General features: G+C 41.9%; 1 protein-coding gene across 1 annotated transcript in view; it reads right to left on the bottom strand.

Annotated features, from left to right (window-relative positions):
- Nucleotides 1–13,787, bottom strand: part of MARCHF3 (membrane associated ring-CH-type finger 3) — a 153,860-nt gene extending 140,073 nt beyond the window's left edge. Inside the window, exon 1 of the mRNA XM_017501002.2 lies at nt 12,511–13,787. The gene's annotated coding sequence lies outside the window, so the exon portion shown is untranslated. The remainder of the gene's footprint in view (nt 1–12,510) is intronic.
- Between the last annotated feature and the right edge of the window lie 8,357 nt (nt 13,788–22,144).

The following is a 22,144-nucleotide window of genomic DNA, read 5'->3' as shown; positions in this document are numbered from 1 at the left end:
ATGCAATCTGCCTTGGTAGCTCTCCAAAGCCTTATAAAATGATGAGGTTTTTTTTTTTTTTTTAGTTTTCAAATTTTATAGGAAAAAATCTGAGAGGGATACACTCAGCTCAAATGACAATTGGCATCCTACTTTATTCCTAGAGTAGAAGATACAGACTGGATTATTAGAGGTCAAAACTTCTAAATATTCATTTCTTCATTAACTTATTCACTGGTTTGTTCATTTGTCTTACAAAACAGCTAGGGTCTCTACCTTCATGGAGTTTATATTCTAGCAGGGAAGGCAGATAAAAACAAGTAGACAAATGAGCAAATTATATAAGATTGTGAAGCTGGGTGCAGTGGCTTGTGCCTGCAATCCTAGCACTTTGGGAGGCTGAGGCAGGCAAATCACTTGAGGTCAGGAGTTTAAGACCAGCCTGGCCAACGTGGTGAAACACTGTCTCTACTAAAAATACAAAATTAGCCAGGCATGATGGTGGGGGCCTGTAATTCTAGCTACTAGAGAGGCTAAGGCAGGAGAATTGCTTGAACCTGGGAGGCAGAGGTTGTAGTGAGCCAAAATTGTGACAGTGCACTCCAGCCTGGGTGACAGGGCGAGACTCCATCTCAAAAAAAAAGATTGTGGCAAGTACCATGAAGGAATGAAAATGCAGGAACAGAAAACTGGTGGTGCAAGGGATCCTAACAGATCAGATGGGGTAGTCCTAGGAGGCACCTACGAAGAGGAAACACTCAAAGGCCTGAATGGAAAGGATGTCACTACACCAACTAAAGATGTGTGATCCATGTGGAGGAAACAGCAAGTGCAAAGAACCAGAGGTGGGAATGAGACTGGTTCATTAGACTAACAACATGGCAGTATGGTTGGAAAATTAAGTGAGGGCCAGAGGGCAAGTGATGAGGTCACAGAGATAAGCAGGCCTGATTACCCTAATGCCCTGTAAGCCATGGTAGTCTTAGGATTGTCTTCCAAGCACAGGGAAACCATGGAGAGCAAGTTGACTCTGAGTCCAATCCTAGCTTAGCCACTTTGTAGCTCTGTGACCTAAGCAAATTACTAGCTCCTCTTGAATGCTAAAATCCTAATTTGTAAAAGGGTACTCAATAAATAATGGCCGTTTACATTCATCAGTAATTATCAGTATTGTTAATGCTATGATATATAAAGTTAATAAAAATTTTATATTCAGATAGCCTATACTGCAAAATAATATGCTAGAAATGTAGAATTACTGAAAAATAAGCAAATTATTTTAATCTTTTTTATTTAGTAGAGATCATACACTTATTGAATACAAATAGATATAAATTAGTACATTCAAGTTCATTAGAGTTTATTGTTGTTCCAATCAGAATAATTATTGATTTTGGCACATTTCTCTGTCCTTAATTAGTCTGCATTGTGGCTTTTCTCTTGCCTAGGCCTTGCCTTTTTGTATCCAGATAGTCATGAGGGGAATTTCATAGTTATTTTCCAAGTCACAACAAGTAGTAGACACACCGCTCGCTAACATCTAGCTCCCTACCCCATCCCCCAAACATATGTATACATACTTCTTTCTTGCTAACGGAATCCTAATTTTGTTCAAGTTCACCTCCTCCCTCCCTCAGGCAATGATGGTGGTCCTTTGCTAGTGATATTGACAGAAGGGCATGCGAACCAGTTCTGATCAGTGAGTTGAGAATTCCTCTGGTATTCTTCTTAGAAATACTTTCATATTCTTCAGAAGGAGACCTTGGAGTGAGGGCAGCAGACCCATTTTGTGTGCTGTAGATATTGTCTTTTCTGCAAGTGACATCTAAACTGCTGAAGAAAATAAGAAAATAAGAAAAGAACCAGTCTCAGACTGGAATGGTCCCTGAGGACAACAGAGGCAGAGAGATGAAAGGACCCTATTTCCTTGATGATGTCACTGTGCCACTGAATCAACCAATCCTGCCATCTGCCCTACTTCTCACATGAGATAATATACTTCCTTACTGTTTTTGTCAATTTGAGTTGGAGTCTTTTGTTTTATATGCAGAAGATATCCTAGTACCACATTACTTCCATGTGGACATTTCCATTTGGAAACATCACTAATTTCTTTGTCTCTTAGAAGGTCTAGGACAGGAACTAGGACTCTGATTCTAGCCCAGTGATCTCAAGAATCCTAGGATATGAGATGAGACAGCATTTTAATTTACAACACTGGCGCAGTCACTCAGAAGAGCCCAAAGGTAAACACCATAGAAACCACAACAGAAAGATGGTACTTTAGCAGGAGTAGCCAGTACCAAATAATCTGTTTGTGGCTTTCCCTACCTGTTTAATAACTTTGACTTTCGCTTCCCACCTGTCTGGGACATCTGTTCTTCTCCCATGACCTAAACAAATAACACTTTTCATTGGTCTTCTGTTGCTATAAGCAGCCAACTCAGCTCTTATCCAAGTACAAGAGTTTCAACAGAGATCACATAGGGCTATCACAGACCCCAGGCACAGGCTAGATGTTAAGGAAGCAAAAGCAGCTTCACGCTGTACAGGGACAAGAGGCTTAAGGTGGAGAAGCATTCCAGAGAAGAGGTGCAATATTGTAAAGAGGCAGACTTACCTGAACAGAAAAGAGAAAAAAATCTTGATCCTCTGTTATGGTCTAAATATTTATATCTTGCCAAAAAGACACTGAATCCTAATCCCCAATGTGATAGTATTAGAAGGCGGGGCCTTTGAGAATTGATTATGAGTACTTGTGAATGGGATTAGTGCCCTTATAAAAATAGACCCTAGGCCAGTTGTGGTGGCTCATGCCTATAATTCTAGCACTTTGGGATGCCAAGTTGGACAGATCACTTGAGCTCAGGAGTTCATGACCAGACTGGGCAACACGGTTAAACTATGTCTCTACAAAAAATACAGAAATTAGCTGGGTGGGGCGGCACACACCTGTGATTGCTGCTACTCAGGAAGCTGTGGTGGGAGAATCGCTTGAGCCTGGGAGGTTAAGGCTGTAGAGGGCTGAGACTGTGCCACTCCACTCCAGCCTAGGCAACACAATGAGACCTTGTCCTCCCCCGCAAAAGAAAACACCAATAATAATAATACAAAATAAAAAGAGACCCTAAAGAGCTAGTTAGCCCATTCTACCATGTGAAGTTACAGTGAAAAGGGACCACCTGTGGAGAAGAAGGCCCTCCCCAGACACCAAATCTGCTGGCACCTGATCTTGATCTTCCCAGCATCCAAAACTGTGAGTAACAAATTTTTGCTGTTTGTAAGTTACTAAGTCTATTTGTTACAGCAGCCCAAACAGACTAAGATATCATCAAATGACACTGGCTATTTTTTTTTTCAGCCATGTAGAGTTTTAAAAAGTGAATATATTAGGGACCAGAAAAAATATCCATTTAACAACCCCCCGCCACACATACATAAAGCATAGATGATAACTGACTGTGGAGGGAAGGGATGGAGTAGGATTACTTCTTGGGGAACTGATAGTGGGGGTGAGGAATGAAGTCAAATAAAAGATTACATAAATGTCTAATGGTTCACAATAAGCAAAAAGCAGAATGGCTTGAAACCAAATTAACCATTCCAGTCTAATCAGCATTTTTCCTACAAGAAAATTATAGAATTATAAATTTTGCACATAATGGAGAGCAGAAAATATAATACACACAGATTTTACAATTTCATACAGTATTTGAGAAACATTACTTGGAAAATGGGGTGAACATTATAACTGGTAAAAATTTGCTAAGAGACCATAATTAAAACAGAATAGTAAATGATGCCTTAGCTCTTGAAAGGGTCACTATCGGGATTCTACTTAATGTCTTCATTACTAATTTGCAGTGAAAGTGGAAATTCATTGAGTGTAAGGATTGTATCTAACTGTGAGATGTTGCCAGGGGCAGGAGAGTGGTAGAAAAATAAATAATGAAGAGGTTAGAAACAACACAACTTAATTAGGTAGATCACCCAAAACACAAAAAATAAAGTAAAATAAATGAAGAAGAAAAACCCAAAACTCACTGGGAATAATTCTAAAGGGAATGAAAAAAGTGACAACTGTTGACATTAGCTATAAAAGTAATAACTCAGCCTCAAAAGAGGAACAGCTAGTGAAAACAACAAATTAAGAATCTATCAACAAAAGACACATCAGTCCACATGTCCTGTTTTTAAAGAAATCAGGGTAGGCCTGCCCTTCTTCTCCATATTCTGTATGTACTTGTTTTGATTTTGTAGAAAACCTCATCTCCTTGGTTGTAGTGAACATGCATGTTGCTAGTTGAGCCATGTGACCTTGCTTCTTAACGATAAGTGAGCGGGAGGTAGTAAGAGTGATTAGACAAATAAGGGGGAGGTGTCACTGGCAAGGATGGGTAAGGTTGGTGAGAACTGAGGTTTTGTGTGGCTAATCACATTTTTACTGTGTAGGCTGTCAGAGCACGTAATGTCCCATCAGAAAATCACATTGGAATGCTCTAAGCAAGTCCTTTGAGAATGGTCGAAAATTACTCTCGAAGGGAAAAGATTAATGGTGACACTGATGGTAACAGAGCTTTTATAAAGTGGAGGTCTTACCTGAAAAGATGAGGAAAGAGAATATCAAAGAAAGAAAACGTTATTGGAAGGTGGAAGCTGAATTAAGGAGGTAAGTTGAAATTAGGAAAACAAAAGGTAAGAACTTTCTGATTGAGAACCTCATATGTGCCAAGCGTAAGAGGAATAGGATTTAATATTTAGGATACTGTAAAGCAGATATGGGAAAATGCCAAAGCAAATTTCCACAAGGAGAACATCTACTAGTTGCAGGAAAGAGTCCACACATATTTGGTTCTACACCCTCATCTGGAACGTCCCTTGAGTCCTCCCAGCCTCTGGATCCATAGGCGAAAGCAGAAGCCCAGGGATATGAAGAAACACGTGCTCCTGATTTCTAAGACCCAACAGAAACCAGCATTTGAGTTCATGACCTAATCTGGGGTTGCTCATCATCTCTGTGGCCTTAAACGTGTAAGTACCTTCCAGGTTTAACCATTCAGTTCTCTTATCTTCTTTGCAGGTATGAGAACAAAGCACCTATGTTAAGTGAGGCTCAATCTCCCAGATGAGACAGAAAATAGGGGACTTAATCTCTTGCAATCATTTAAAGCCCTGTAAGATCCAATACAAAAAAGGGTATCCTGATGGCCCATACTTCAGGTAGTTATACTTAATTCACCTGATCCTTGGTCTGTACACATGGATGCATGGTCTGTACATGACCTCAGTAACCCATTTTTCAGGACTAGTGTTTACCTAAGCCATCAGACCATGTGTTAAACATGACCATGTAGAGGGTGCTTTCTAAAGAAAAGGAGATTTACAAATGAAAACTACAGACTTTCCTCAGTATACACGAGGGACGGGTTCCAGGAAATCCACATATAACAAAATCTACCAGTAAAGTCCCCCATTAGGTCCTGAGGAATCCATGTACATACAAAACCTGTCCTCCCTATATGTGGCTTTCAAACCCTGCCAATACTGTATTTTTGATATGCTTATAAGTGAACTTGTGCCAGTTCAAACCTGTGTTGTTCAAGGGTCAACTGTATTAAAAAATTAGTTTATAAAATAAAAATCTGCTGAAATTATTTTTTAAAAAACTTTCCTTCAGGCTGGGTACGGTGGCTCACACCTGTAAACACAGCATTTTGGGAGGCTAAGACGGGCAGATCACTTGATGTCAGGAGTTTGAGAATAGCCTGACCAACATGGTGAAACCGTGTTTCTACCAAAAAACACAAAAATTAGCTGGGTGTGGTGGCATGCACCTGTAATCCCAGCTACTTGGAAGACTGACGCAGGAGAATCACTTGAACCAGGAGGTGGAGGTTGCAGTGAGCCGAGATCATGCCACTGTACTCCAGTCTGGGTGACAGAGCGAGATTCTGTCTCATAAATAAATAACTAAAAATAAAAAATAAAAAAAGCTTCCCTTAACAAATGTCAAGCTTCCCCTTCGTGCTGAGCTTCGGACATCAGCAGCCTCCAAGCCAGGCACCATTTTGCTCTTCAAAGTCTCCTAAACCTCCCACAGTGAAAGCTTAGTCACCTGCATTGGATGACAAAAGGAACCAAGCCATCTTCAATTTAAAATGACATTAGAAAGAAGCTGTCCCAAGTTTCAAAGTAAGACTCCTGAGTCAGCTGCCTTTTCAAGATATGACAAGGGGTATGGGAACAAAAGAGAAACCAGGAGAGATGACCTAGCCTAGTGTGAGAGTTGGAGACATCCTTGAAGAAGACACACAGGAAGGTACTGAGAGGAGGAGGCAAGGCAGAAATGAAACAGAGGGACACTGGAGATGTATGGAGCAGGAATGGATGATATAATAGTTCTATGACGTGCTGAGATCACTGCTGAAGTTGGAAGTTGAGCACTAGGATTCAGTTATTGCTACCATTCAAATTTTTGGTGAACTATCTTTATGCAAATCATTTTAAGACCTTGTAAATGTTCACTTGTAATTCTTTATAGCCTCTAGGGCACCCAGCAACTGTTTCTTGAGTAACCTTGCTTGAGAAGCTACAAGATGAAAAGTGTGGTCCCTGCCATCAAGGGGCTGAAGAGGGAGAATACAGGAGATAAGGGTTCTGCCTGAAGAAGACATCAGATCAAACAGGGACAGGGAAAAGCTTCTCAAAGGCACTAATACTTGAACTGAATTCTGAATTGGTTAAGTAGAGAAGTACTACCCATGATAGGTACTCAATTAGTATTTGTGAATTAATTTCAGTTCACTTTCATTTGTAATGGTTACCTGAAATATCATTTAAGGACTGGGAGCTAGTTCTTATTGCCACTGTTTTCATTATTGTCAATTAAAAAGATAAGTCTGTCTATGTTAGTGTTCAAGGGTATAATCTGAAAAAATACTATATCTTACCTTTGGCAGGAGTGGGAAGTGCAGTCATAATTTTCCCAATTATGAGGCCTCTTCTTGTTCTATTATTTTATAGCAAAGTTTTAAAAGCCTTCAAAAATAGCACATTTTGCTCATTTGAAATGTGTTTGTATATTTTAGCATAAAATATACTCAGCAGCTCCTAACATAATTGGATGGCTATGCATTGCAAAAACTTGATTTCTTTTTAATCAAATTTTTAGAACCATACTGGGTTTCTTGCCAGTACTGCAATAGTGAGCAATAAATACATCATTAGATCAATGATGGTTCAATGATAGATTACTCAAAAGATAGTTCCAGCCAAGAGGAATAAGCGCAGAAGTAACATTATGCAAAGATTAATAAAATATTGTTTAAAACATAGATACTGAGTTAATATAACAGGGAAGAAAACCCTGCAAAATATAACAGAACAACCACGGCTTTATAATATAGTGATATTGATCACAGATTTTCCTAAGTTCTCCAGAGCAGCCACACTACTATATATGCCTCTGATTAGACCCAGAGATGAGAAGGAAAAAGTTATTAAAAAAAAAAAAAAAAAAGAAACTAACCAGGGGAAGGCCTGCTGCTGTAATAAATTATTTAAAGCAAGCAGGGTGAGCAGGTTGTGAAGACAATATAAAACAGAATCAATACCCCCAGGAAACCCCAAACCATCTACGCCTCTATAAATTTCTTACCACCCTATCTGGCATTTTACTGGAGGTATTTCTTTTCTACCACGCTACCCATCCCACCCCCGACCCTTCACTTTTTGTCCAGTTCTTTTCTCAGAGCTTAACATTTGTGTTCCTTCTGTAACCCAGGATGCTGTCTTCAGTTATATTTTTCAGCTTGTATCAGGAATGTCTGTGAGGCCACAGATGAGTGCATCTGCCACTTCATTCATCTGGATCTTAAATTTCCCACTGACACTGTAAGCTGGGAATATCTAATATGATACACATATCAACATGACTTCAATATTACCCTTCATCTTTTTCTTTTTTCATACTATTGCTGTCATTAAATCCACAAGCTTAAGCTGTTGTGAAACTTCTGTAGCTCAATGACTGTCTTATATTAAAGAATATTACCAGACCCAAAAAACTAAAGTGAAGGTTAGGAACTTGAGGGGGCATTTTGGAGGAGAAATAGTAAAATGGCTAAAAAGGAAGAACTGGGAGATGTTAAGAGGGCAGATTGACTTAAAAAGTAAATTTTTTACAAGTGGATTTTGCTATGGGAATAAGGGTTAAAAAGAAGGATAAAAAACTTGAAAGGAATTTGTTAAAGAAAAGTTATGTGCCAGGAGAATGCCATAGCTAGAAAAAAAAAGTTATAATAGAATTGTTGCTTAGAAGCTTGCAACGACCTATGGCCCAGTTTCAAGAAAAATAGCATTCTACTATAGTTTTTTAACTGGGCAGAAATCAGTCCCATTGTATGATCAGGGGCCCTGGATAGTATATTTTAGGCTTTTCCATTTTTCTAAGTCTATCCAGTCTCACAGAAGCTAAGCATATGAACATAAGCAACTCTATTTTGCCAGAGTAAAAGCATTAGCAGTTTAACATGACAATAGAGAAAACAGCACAGGGCTGAAACACAGGTCTAAGGGATTCTACATGTAGGCTTTGCTGCTTTTGTAATCTGTGACTTTAAGCAAATTATTTGCCTCTCTGGGTCAAGGCTGGCTTGAACTAATTATTATATATGGTAGTTAACTTCATAAGGAAAACTATTACAAGATCACATTCAGTATAAGGAAAAATCTGAAGAAAAAGTTTAAAAAATTGTAGATGATGTGAATGACTAAGCGTAACCCTAGCATATCACCATGATGCAAAATAAAAACCTTTTAAAATGCAAGGCCAACTTTTCAGTTATTGGTGTCATCTTTGAATATGAAAGACAAGATCTAAATATTATCTTTTTGCAGCTGCTGTTTGCTCATCTGGAACAAAGTAGAAAAAAATCATTGTCTTCAAAGGATTGTTAAGATAAGTGACCTATCAACATGCCTGCCAAGTGCTTCTTTAAGCGGAAATTACTCTCTAAAAGTCCCATGATGATCCAGTGGTCTGGAACAATCCAAGTTCAATACCCCGGCCTATCCACATCCTTTTGTTATCAGGATACTTCTCACCTCTGAAAGAAGTCATTTGGATTTTTAGGTAGTTGGATGGTAGAAAGAGGGAAGGGTAACTTCTGATAGATCCTTTGTCTTTCAAACCTTATTTAGGAGTCTTAAATGGAGAATTATGCCAGTCTGAAATAGGAGAACAGAATCCAAATGTCAGTATCAAATGATAAATAAAAAACTAATTGGCAGTAATTAACAAAAATTCACAGTGATCTCAGCGAAAGGAGAGGTAGCAAACAATTCTCAACCCACATCTCTGTTACAATGAGAAAATCTATTTACCCAATTAATTACGCAGCTCAAAATACTCCTAAGGTGACTTTCAGAAAATAAGAATCCCTGGGCCTCTGGGTGGGTGGCCTGAGCCACTCTTCCTGGCCACAAGCAAAACAGCCACAGCTTCCCAAGGAGATCCTAGATCTCATATAGTCAGTAGTAGCCTAGCTGAGGTGCTGGGCTTTGTTCTAGAACAGCTTTTAAAGAGAAAAAGGGTGTCTCATGAGGATGAGGATTCTACCTTTCAGAAGGAAATGCTCAACCATGTGAGTTAGAATTGGCAAAGTCACTCCCAGAGCATCCCAGGACTCCACCGAACTCAGAGTGGGGCATGAAGGAACTAAGACTGGTGTTGTGGGGGGTGGTCTTAAATTAATCAGGTCTTGTTTCATCAGGCGGACTTCCTTAGAATCAGTGCTGACCTGGAATAGGTATAGCTGATGATTCCAAAACACTTTCAAACATAGGACAAAAGAGGCCCATTGTTGAAGACAGAGTTAATACATTGCCTATAAATTTCACATGGCCAGTAAAGGCTACCTGGACATTTCTGAACAATTATTTGTTAAATCAACTCATAGACTATAATTGTTCTTTTATGTCATTAACACCATTCCAGTGTTTCCCAAAGTACAATGAAGGGATCCTTGGCATCAGAATCAGCTGGGGGTGCCTGTGAAAATGCAGATTCCTAAGCTCCACCCCAGACTCCTAAATTGAAACCCTGGAACTGAAGTCCAGCCCAAGAACTGAATTTCTAAGAAACAGCCTAGTTAATCTGGATGATTCATATCAAGGTAGGAAAATTATTATGTCTATATAGTCCATTAGAAATTTAAAGACACTCACAGATTGGTGTTTTGCATGTTTTCCCCAAAGGGTTTATATACCATAAAATTGAAAACAATAATTCTTGTGATGAGTTTTTAAAAATCAGTACAGTTTATTCTGCTCATATATAATGAACACCATTATTAAAATGTAATTATGAGCATAAAATTATTGGGAAAAATATCAACTATGCTTCTCAAAAATACTGCCTTTATTTTGCCACCAAAGTAATTATGCTATTAAAGGAATTTATTGTTTTTTAAAGTATCAGTCACTTGGCTGCAAGAACTTATTAAGCTATTATACTCCTCTCATACCCTTTTAGTCATCAGAATTTTTGTGATAAAGCCTTTTTATTATTTTTAAATTATAAATTGTATACCATTGCAACTAATGATTAGACTGAATATGAATATATGTCCAAGTTATAAATTCCTAAAAGCGTGTTTCATTAATTACTACGGCAGTCTTAACTATAGCCTCTGCAATAAAGCTCTGTTTATTTCTATTAAGGTGTTTTTTTTTTTTTTTTTTTTTTTTTTTTTGTTAAAAACGTTTTAGTTTTAATGCATTCTTTTAACAAGCAAAAGCAAATGGTTTCTGATATACATGCCATACTGCAAAGCTGTAAACCAGTGTTGCATGGTGATATGACAAGCACCACATTTCTAGAGGGTTTATTATTATTTTTTCTCCTACAAGATCCCCTTCCCCAAGCCGTGGCTATAATTATTGCACAAAATGCAGTTTGCCGTTTGTAGAGACAAACACTCCATCTCCTTCTCTCCCTCACCAAAACTGCAAGTTCAGGGCAAATATTGAATGAAAATAGAACTTGTGAGGCAGGCTTTGTTTGTAGCATGTTGTTTCTGCTAAGAGTTGCCCCCTACCCACGCTCCACCCCAGTGCTCGGACTGAAGTGTACATGTTATGTTTTAACAGATGGGCTGGCTGGCGGCTGCTGGGCTGTAAAACAGGAACGCGGAATCTGCACCGAATGGTATTGAACCAAACGCTCGTAAAGTTCACGGACATACTCTGACCCAGACAGACCAGGCAGATGCAGACATGCTTACGCATACACACTCACTAACACCCCACAGCTCAAAGAGTCCATCTCTGTGACCCAAGGGAAGTTCAAGGTTGAGTTTCCCCTTCATATATTTACCTCATTCACCTATTAATTTTATAAACATACACATACTCACACATATACACGTATATATGTGTGTATATGCGCATCTACATCTACATATACACATACAGAACTATATATCTCAACATTTTCACGTATTTCCAAAGGTTAAAACATCCCCAAATTCTGGACTTGACTGTCTAGTATTTTCAAAAGCTCTCATTCACGTCAAATAAGAATTACAAGAAAACATCGTACTGAATCTATTTAGTCCACACATAATATAAACAACATGCATGTAGTTGGCCTCGGAAAAACAAGCTGCTTTTACTCCCTTAGCATTAAGGGGGGAAAAAAAATCTAACCCAGACCGAGTCACAAACGGAGTGTCAGGTTTAACCTTGAGTTCTTTGCTGTCAATTCCTGACTCAACTTCATCACTTAAACACGCAGGTGCTCAAACACCAACCGACCAGGCTGGCGATCCCTTTTGCAGCCTCTAGGATTCTCCGGGGCTCTGGGCACCAGAACCGACAGCAGCTCCCACCTGGTCCTAACGAAGTCCTTCGGACAGCCCTAGCGAGTAGATGTGGAGGTCCGAGCACCTCAGGAGGGACATGGATTCAAGTGCCAATAGAAAGCAATTACTTTACAAAGTTCAAAGCCAGCGGTGCTGTCAGTTCTTCTCAGTAGCTGCAAAGGCACTGAAGCCTCCGCTACGGAACCCGGCTGAACACTCCAGCTGTTTGGCGCTGAGACCCACCCTGAACCCATAAGCGCTCGCTCAGCCTGGGGATCCAGACGGGGACGCGGGTCTTATCTTGCGGCACCGCGCGGGTAATTTCTCAGGAACCGCGGTCCGCACGCCGCGGGCGCGGAGGCCGCCCAGCTCTCCATGTCGTCGCCGCAGAGGGGCAGGGGACGCGTTCCGGCCCCACCTACCCAAGTCAGTTACCCCAAGTTGGTGCGGACTGGAGCCGCGTCCCGGGCGGAGTTGGGATGCTTTGAAAACAACAAGTTCGGGAGTGGGGATATTGGCACGGAGTGAATCCTGCCCGGCCCTGGCCTCCGCACAGAGGTCACGCTCGGACGAACGGACAGCGGAGCTCCAGGACACGTCCCATCCCCGCTCGCCCGCCGCCGAACCGCGCGGAGAGGAGCCGCTAGCTCGGCGCGCGGCCACTCACCCTCCTCGCTGAGTCCCGATCGCAAACCGACGTCCCTGCTGTGGGTTCTAAGTCCCAAGTTGCCCCCACTCGGTGGCTGCTCACGCCCCAGCGGACCGGGGCACATTGGCTCCGGCGGGCACCTCAGGAGGAGTACAGCAAGCCTGGCGGCAGCCGCGACTTAACCGCCCGGAGCGCGCTGACAGTTCACGGACCTGCTCAGCGAATGAGGCGGAACGCCGGGCTGCGCCGAATAGGCTCCGGAGGGGAGGCGGGGCCGCGCGGCGGGAGGGGCGGAGCCAGCCCCAGGGCGTCATCAGCTCATGACTGGCGGAGGCGACAGTCAATCGTGGTGGCGCTGGGGCCGCCCCGCAGCCGCTGTCCGAGGGCAGGCTGGGGAGACGCGCCGGCGGCTGGGAAGTTGGCTCCTGCGAAGTGCGGTGGCTGCCGGCGGGCGCTGCGGGGTGGGACGCTAGCGGCTCTGGAGGGAGGCGGCGGCCCCAGAAGGAAGTTGGCTGAGAGAGATCAGGAGCCCCCGGAGCGGCCGCGCACCTCGCCTTGTGGAGCAAAAAGCCAACCGCAGCGCGGATCGGCACTCCAGTAGCTGGCGCCCACAGGCGGCGCGGAACTTAGCGGCCCCAGAGGAGCCCCGGCCGGAGGAAGCTGAGGGCCCAGAAAGGAAGAGTTTAGGACCGGGTCGCCCAGCCACAGGTGGAAACCTGGGCTCCCTGGAAAAGGTTCTCATCTCGATCTGGTTCTCTCTGAAACAAAACTCCAGGCCCGCAAACCTCCCAAAGTTCAGCATACTTCCCCATCCTCACCCCTGCCTTCCGGGCCACCCGCAACGGGGACCTTATCGGCGCCTGAGGTCTCCTCCTCCCGACCCAGGGCGTCGCGGGCACAGCTGGCGGCCACCAAGGGGCTTGGGCGCTCGACGACGCCGGAACCTGCGAGACCCTCCCTCTGAGCGGGGTGGCATTCTCTACGGTGACTTCTGCTGTCTTCTGGGTCCGCTAGGATTCCGTTGAGGGAGGGCTAGAATCATCCATTTTCGTGGACAGGAAGCCCCAGAACGAACCACATCTGTCCCACTATGCGCTTCCGCCTCCTTCCCCTTTGCAAGCTCCTGGCTGGGATGGAGACATTGGGCGAGCTCGCAGATTCCGAACTCTCGGGGGTCACTCGTGGCTGAACAGCCCTGGAATATGGCCTGTGGGCCCTTCCCGCCTAAGCCCCCAGGACCATGCTGCTCATCTTGTCAACCGGTTCCCGAGCCCCTACCCTGGCTGCAGCACCGGCTCGCACAGGCGCTCTGGGCTAATAACAGAATCAAAAGCGGTGGGTTGGGTGTTCTTGCTTTCCCTGCTGAAGCCTAGAATGTAAGCAAGCCCTAGACATCAGCTCTGAGTGGGCAGGGGCCTCTCCCTGCCTAGAACTGCACTTGCCATGGGTAGGCACCCAACCCATATTAGTAAGAAGGAATGCATCCCTGCTCATAACAAGAAAGGGGTCAAGCAACCTGCTGACCTGTTACCTTCTCTACTCACCTCTTGCTTTCAGCCCAAGCCCACTTCAGACCATTGTCTCATTCAGGTCCCAGAAGTCCTAAAGGTCTCTCACAGTACAGGCAACTCTTCACATGAAGGGGAGCTGCAGATGTTATTTCAATGCCATCTGGCCTCTGTAAGGTCCTGCATCATGAGAAGGTTCTGATGATGGGAAAGGTCCATAGGAAGGTTGTCAGAAGGGCAAGAGACTAGGGCATGGACAGCCCTTTGCAGACCCTGAAAAATTGCTCAGTAATGCAAAAATTGTCCATATCTAAGTTCTTTCTTTTCTAGCTAGTGAACCAAAGGACTGCTACAGGCAAGGAAGACCATCTGACTCAATTCCGGAGGTTCCTTAGCATGCTGCTGAATGGCTAGGAGAATGGCCTTTGCCCATAAAGCATTAGATGCAGACCACATGATTGGAGGTTTATTCATCAGGTTTCTGCCCAGGTCTGGATTGGAGAGGGACAAGGCTGGAAGAGCCATACGGGAGAGAAGACCAAAGAGAGAGAAAACTTGACTCCCTGCCTAATTCTAGCAGAATTCCACTTTGATGTGTTTTTTAAATTGTGCTCTTCTGTTTGCCCAAGACAAACAGCCTCCATGAAAATGGAGGCTGCCATGAGACATCATCTTTGACTAGAATTATTAGGAAATGCTCATGGAAGAAATATACCTTTTGGATTTTTTCCCCCACCACACTTCAGAATACAACTAGAGAAAAAGTTTGCCAACAGTGCTTATCATATTAGCACCTTGTGAAGGTTTTTCGTAGATGCTGATTATTATTTTTAAAATCATTTTGGAAATAGGAGCCAAACACTGGCTTGTGAATGTACTTACTTTAGTATTTACATGATGAAAAAAGGAAATAAAGTTTCCTGTCATGAAACAAGTTAGAATTAAACAGGTGACTTTCATGTCCCGATTTCCAAGGTTTTCTGTTTGTTTCAGACAGATAAGATCATCCATGGGTTCCTGAACAAGTAACAGGTCTCATTTTCCCTTGTAGAACAGAAGACATGGAAAAATCAGCACATTCGGACTATATTCGTATTTCCGTACTACCTTTTGCTGTAATCAATTTTCGCAAGAGCCCCTAACATCTCTTGAGTTTGGGCCATGCCCATAGTCTACAAGGGAAAATGAGATCTGTTACTACTCCAGTTACCCATGCTTACTCTATCTGTATGGAACAAACAGAGAACCATGAAAATCTGTACGCAGACATCACTTGTTTGGTTCCAACCTATTTTGCAAAAGGAAACTTCTTTCACTCAAAGAGATGAAATTTATAGGATGGCTTGGGAATGAGAAGATCCAGGTGGGACCATGGAAGCCAGATTTGTTCTTCTGTGGATGGTAAGATTGTCTTCAGGCACTGTCACTTCTTTCTGATCCTGAGACAATATTTTAGAATCTCCTAAATTTCAATACGATGTGAGTGGTAGAAGCCATGGGTTCTAATCTTAGCAGCTACTGTGGTGAGTGCTCCTGGCAATCACTCATCTTTGTTTACTCTTGCTTCTTTGCCTATAAAACAGCAGTGGCTGAATAAGCCCACTATGTGTAGCTGCTTAAAGGAGACATCATGACAGTGCTTATGAAGCACTGCAAATGCATTGCATTTATAGTAGTACTAACTGCTAAAAAGGAGATGAAAATGATGTTGAGATGGGAAAAGTGTGGTATGAACAATTCCTGTTTACATGTGCAACTTACATTTTCTTTCTATTTACATGTTCAATTTCCCACTTCCTTCCTTCTTTCCCTACCTTCCCTTTCTTTCTTTCTTTCCTTCCTTCCTCTCTCCCTCCTTCCCTCTCTCTTTCTTTTCTCTCTCCTCCTTCTCTCTTTTTCTTTTTTTCTTCCCAGACTCTCACTCTGTCATCCAGGCTGGAGTGCAGTAATGCAATCTCGGCTCACTGCAACCTCTGCCTTCCAAGTTCAAGTGATTCTCTTGCCTCAGCCACACGAGTACCTGGGATTACAGATGTGGGCGACCACGCTTCATTCATTATTGTATTTTTAGCAGAGACGGTGTTTTGCCATGTTCATCAGGCTGGTCTCAAACTCCTGTCTTCAAGTGATCTGCCCTCCTTGATCTCCCAAAGTGCTGGGACTATAGGCGTGAGCCATCACACCTTGCCCATTTATTTTAATTTCATTATATTATTGTCCTTTCAGTCTATAAGGGGAAATGAGAGGAAACCATCCTCATTCTTTAAGGAAGAATACAGCTTCTAAAAGTTTTGGTTACCAAAAGTTTTTGAAGGTGTAATGAGAATGAGTTACCAAAACAGGACGAGTTGTAGAAGCAGACCTGGAGTTGAGGAAAATTTTACTTATGTGGATATATTTTTTTCCTCTCCCTGGTTCCTACCACCTCTCAACATATATTTACTGAGAAAGTTGTTCACAATTTGAAGAGGTTGAGCTAAAGGTCTTAGCAAAGAAATGCAGACAGAAGCTGCAGATTCTTTTTTTTTTTTTTTTNTATTTATTTATTTTTTTGAGACAGAGTCTTGCTCCATCACTCAGGCTGAAGTGCAGTGGTATGATCTCAGCTTGCTGCAGCCTCCACCTCCCGGGTCCAAGTGATTCTCCTGCCTCAGTCTCCTGAGTAGCTGGGACTATAGGCAAGCACCACCACACCCAGCTAATTTTTTGATCTGTATTTTTAGTAGAGACAGGGTTTCCCCACGTTGGCCAGGCTGGTCTTGAACTCCTGACCTCAAGTGATCTACCTGCCATGGCCTCTCAAAGTGTTAGGATTACAGGCATAAGCCACCACACCCAGCCCAGAAGCTGCATATTCGAATACTAGCTCTGCAATGTATTCATTCTGAGACCTTGGGCATATCATTAACCTTCCATATCTTAGTTTTCTATCTGGGAAACTGCAGTGGTACTTATGACCAATTTCACGGAGATGACAGCAATAACTAATGATAGGCACTTAGATTTTAGACTTAATGGGAGTTAGTTCCCTTGACACAGCAGTATGAGAACAATAGTAGCCAAAGAGTGAAAAAGCTGGATTATCCCTTAGAAATTAACTGTATCATTACTGATTATGAATACCTCAATTTATGACAGATTCTTATGTAAGAATGCCAGAGAAAAGTAGCCATGCGCTATAATACACAAAATTGTTTACTACCCAAGATAATCTAGGTGCTAATATGGATGGTACTACATCTGTGAAATTCTGAAACCCATGAAGCATTTGAAGATATAAAGCCAAATAAAACATAATACAGAGGGAAATGATTTTGATTATGTAACACTTATATATAGCATTTCATTTTACATTTTCAAATTGCTTTTCAGTCATTGGTTTATTCTTCATAGCATACCTGGGGAGTACATCTGTTTATTTATTCTCTCTTCACAACTGAGGCAACTGAGACTGAAACAGGCAAAGTGGTTTGTCCAAGAGCAAAGCCAGGGGCAGGGTAAGAAATTGTTCACTCATTCCTGGCAAGGCACCAAAGTCTGTGTGGTGGTGGTGCACAGAGGTGGATACTGTCTATGTGGCCTCTACCTTGCAAGAGCCTGCAGTCTGTTGAGACAATAAGCAGTTCATGAATTCTGTCTCTGAGAGTGCTCAGACAGCAAGGACCAGGGTTCAGAGGAGGAGAGGGTGAGAGTTCCCTAGGATTCCTAGAGAGGGTGGGATACAGGGCCCTTGAGGGATGGGTAAAATTTTGGCAAATGAAAGGGTGGCTAGTGGGAATGACACAGATAAGAAGGGGCAAATTTAAGATGTTTTGGAGAATGTCTGACTACAGCAGGGCCATCGTACGGAAAGGTCAGGAGAGTGGAAAGGAGAGAGTTTTTCAAGATGCTGAATGCTCAACCAAAATACATGGATATGAATCCATGAATACATGGATTTCAGCCTAATGGGCAAATGGGGGTTGGACTTATCTCTGACTTCTCCTATTCACTCATTATTTTAACATGTGCTGACTAAATATGTGCTTAGTCTACAGGTATTTTTCCACACATCAGCTTTTCTAACCTTCGTGTCACTCTAATGAGATACATATTATTATTCCTCCTTTAATGGATTAAAGAAACTGATGCACTTAGAGGTTGAGACTTGCCTACAATCATGTAGCTAATAACTGACATATGTGAGATCTGAAAAAGTGGGATCCCTGAATTCTGCATGGATAAAGATGGAAAGAACGAGTGCAGATTCTGGAGAGTATAATCAGGATGCCCATCTGATAACACGCCCCTCACCTTATTTCAGTGTTATTCCAGAAAAAAATAAGTAAACAGGGAGAAATTATTTTTCTTTTGAGACAGGGTCTCACTCTGTTGCCCAGGCTGGAGGCAGTGGCGTGATCTTGGCTCACTGGTTCAAGCAATTCTCCTGCCTCAGCCTCCCAAGTAACTGGGATTATAGGAACGTGCCACCACACCTAATTTTTGTATTGTATTTGTATTATTTATTTATATTTTTTGAGATGGAATTTTGTTCATTTCCCAGGCTGGAGTACAGTGGCATCATATTGGCTCACTGCAACCTCCACTTCCCCAGTTCAAGAGATTCTCCTGCCTCAGCCTCCCAAGTACCTGGGATTATAGGTGCCCGCCACCATACCCAGCTAATTTTTTTGTATTTTTAGTAGAGACAGGGTTTTACCATGTTTGGCCAGGCTGGTCTTGAACTCCTGACCTCAGGTGATCCGCCCGCCTTGGCCTTTCAAAGTGCTGGAATTACAGGCGTGAGCCACTGCACCCTGCCTAATTTTTGTATTTTTAGTAGAGACAGGGTTTCATCATGTTGGCCAGGCTGGTCTCAAACTCCTGACCTCAAGTGATTCACCTGCCTCAACCTCCCAAAGTGCCGGGATTGCAGGCATGAGCCACTGTGCCTGGCCAAAATGGAACATTTTAAAATCCAAAATCTACTACACAACAGACTGTCCTTTATGACTGAAGTCATGGAGATTTGTAAATAAAAGGTTGAATGTTTCTCCATGTTTGTTTATTTGCTCGGTTTTCTTCCTTTTTTTTTTTTTTAGGAAGTTTGAAAGAAAGAAAAATATGCCAGGATGATTAAGTTTCATCTAAGATTTTTAAGGCTCCCACCTAAAAGATGTGGAAAACAAGCACTAGACAAGAATATTGTCCCTGATTTCTGCCCTGTTTTAAAAACACCATGACATTTTCCTTGATTTCAAGACTATAGAAAATAATCATGGCCCTTTAAATTACGTGACTCTTTCAAAGCCAAATGGAAAATGGAAAAACCACATTTGTTTCTGCCTCCCTTTTCCAAGAAGCTGAAAATACAGTGCAAATGAGTACTTAGTCATGGGTTAACATCCTTACAAGACCTGCCCCTTGTTCCCAGGGTAGAGATTTCTCCTCTTCCTCTCATTCTCACCCACACCAACTTGAAATAGGTCTCCAGGTCCCATTTTGACCACATACTATTTCAGTCACATGCAGGAGATGAGAAGAGGCTAAATGTAGCTACGCAAGACTAGCAAGACTCATCAGTGAACTGGAAAACAACTTCAGGCTTACCATCAATAGTGGGTAGTTAACATCAGTTTAAAGACTGTGTGAATGTACACAAATGTTTTCTAAGAATATTTTTCAGAAGAGTGTTATTATAGGTATAATCTCTAATTGGATTACAAATGATGAATAGGAGAAGGTTAGCAAATTATACTTCAGGGGTGTTTGCTGTACTTACCTGCCTGCCATTATTGGCCTTGTCTTTCTTTGTGACAGCAGACTGTGTTGTTTACTAGTTTTGGTGGTAAGGGGGAATTGCTGTACAATAGTTTTGTGTTAGAAAAGGATCTTACAGATGATGATGAAGGTTGCAGGAAGGACTGTTGAAGTGTTTTATTTTGCTATTTGTTTCAATTTTAAAGGTTGTGACTAGGACTTCATACCTGTCTAATAAGCATGCATGTAACATTTTTATATTTGCTGAGTGCTTTACAGTCCTCCATTAGTTTCCACAATATCCCTTGGGGGTAGGTCAGTATTACCGCCTACAGTTTACGTATGAGGAAATTTAAGACACAAAGGGATTATATGATTTGTACAAGGTCACCCAGCAAGCAAGCCTAGCTAATAAAAGATGACTGCAAACCTCTTTCTAAATAAAAAGTATCTTATGAATGTTAGGTAGTATTAATGGGTATAATCTCAGGATGAGTAAAATACTCTCCAGGAGTAAAGTGCTCATACATGGTATATAAGATTAATTCTCTCTCTCTCTTTTAACCTCAGGGTGACTTTCGAAATAGTTAATCTTGAACCTGACTATGCATCAGAAACGTCTCTGAAGTTATTTGAACATGTGAGCACATCGGCCCCTACTCAACTGACAGAATCATAATCTGGGCAGTGGGACTTAGATAATCATGCCTTGAAAAATCTCTGTGGGGGATTTGGATGCTCAGCCAGAGTTGAGAACCACTACTCTAGGCTAGAAGAGTAACGTCAGTCAAGTCAAGAGTAACAACAAAACACTGTGGAGTTAATTCAGGAGAGAAAGTCTGATGTCTTTCAGGCCTCTGTCCAGCTAGCTCACAACTATTATTAGAAGAGGACCTGCCTCCCTGAAATAATCAACTGTAATAACCATGTGTGAAATTCCAGGAAATAGTGCAGAGATTAAAGTTTATTTAAGAACCACCAGTTTTTGAAAGTTATAATTTACTGGGTATATTTACTGTGCACCCTTGGGTTATTACTGTGTTTAATGTTTTTATTCTGAATTCTTTGTACTTCTTCATAATCAACATGGTAAGAACCTATAATATCTGCCCATTCATCCATCTGCTAAACATTTATTGAATACTTGCTGTATGGAGGTTTCAGAGTGAAAATAATGATCTTTTTCCAGAAGTTTATAATCAAGTGATAAAAGCAGACACAGGCAAAAGCAACCAACCAACCAAAAACCTGAAGCCACACATATGATAATAGAAGGTATAATCAAAGTGTTAGATGAGGCATTATTCATAATTGCTAAAAAGTAGAAACAATTCAAATATCCATCAACTGATAAATGGATAAACGTGGTATACCCATACAATAAACTATTATTATTAATCAACAGTGAAATGGAATGTATACTGATAATGTTACAATACGGATGGATCTTAAAAACACTGTGCTAAGTGAGAGAAGCCAGTCACAAATGTGGTATACCCATACAATAAACTATTATTATTATTAAACAATAAAGTGGAATGTAGTACTAATACATACTACAGCATGGATGGATCTTAAAAACACTATCCTGGCCAGGCGTGGTGGCTCATGCCTGTAATCCCAGCACTTTGGGAGGCCGAGGCGGGTGGATCATTAGGTCAGGAGATTGAGACCATCCTGGCCAACATGGTGAAACTCCGTCTCTACTAAACTGCAAAAAAATTAGCCGGGTATGGTGGTGCGTGCCTGTAGTCCCAGCTACTCAGGAGGCTGAGGCCGGAGAACTGCTTGAACCTGGGAGGCGGAAGTTGCAGTGAGCTGAGATCGTGCCACTGCACTCCAGCCTGGTGACAGAGCAGGACTCTGTCTCAAAAACAAACAAACAAAACCGAAAACGCTATGTTAATTAAGAGAAGCTGGTCATAAAGGACCACATATTTTATGATTCCATTGATATAAAATGTCATGAATAGGCAAATCTGTAGAGACAGAAAACAGATGGTTGCCTAGGACTGGGGATGGGGAAGGATGGAGAAAATGGGGGACTGCTAGTGGGTACAGGGTTTCTTTTGGAGTGATGAAATGTCCTAAAATTGATTGTAGTGACAGTTGTACAACTTCGTTGACTATACAAAAAACCATTCAATTGTATGCTTTAAATGGGTGAGCTATATGATATGCAAACTGTATCTCTTAATAAAGACAATCAGTGATAGATAGATAGATGATAGACAGATAGATAGATAGATAGATAGATAGATAGAGCTGTACGAACTTGGAGGAAAGAGATTCAGATTGGAAGAAAGTGGTGGGAAATTTTCTGGAAGAAATGACATTTGAGCTGACTCAAAAAGGATGATTTTTTTTTAAGATGCTGTGGATGAAAGGAGGGAAGGTATACTCAA

The sequence above is a fragment of the Cebus imitator genome, unplaced genomic scaffold, assembly GCF_001604975.1.
Source record: "Cebus imitator isolate Cc_AM_T3 unplaced genomic scaffold, Cebus_imitator-1.0 Scaffold275, whole genome shotgun sequence".
Lineage (NCBI taxonomy): Eukaryota > Metazoa > Chordata > Mammalia > Primates > Cebidae > Cebus > Cebus imitator.
This window is presented reverse-complemented; position numbering and strand designations above follow the sequence as displayed.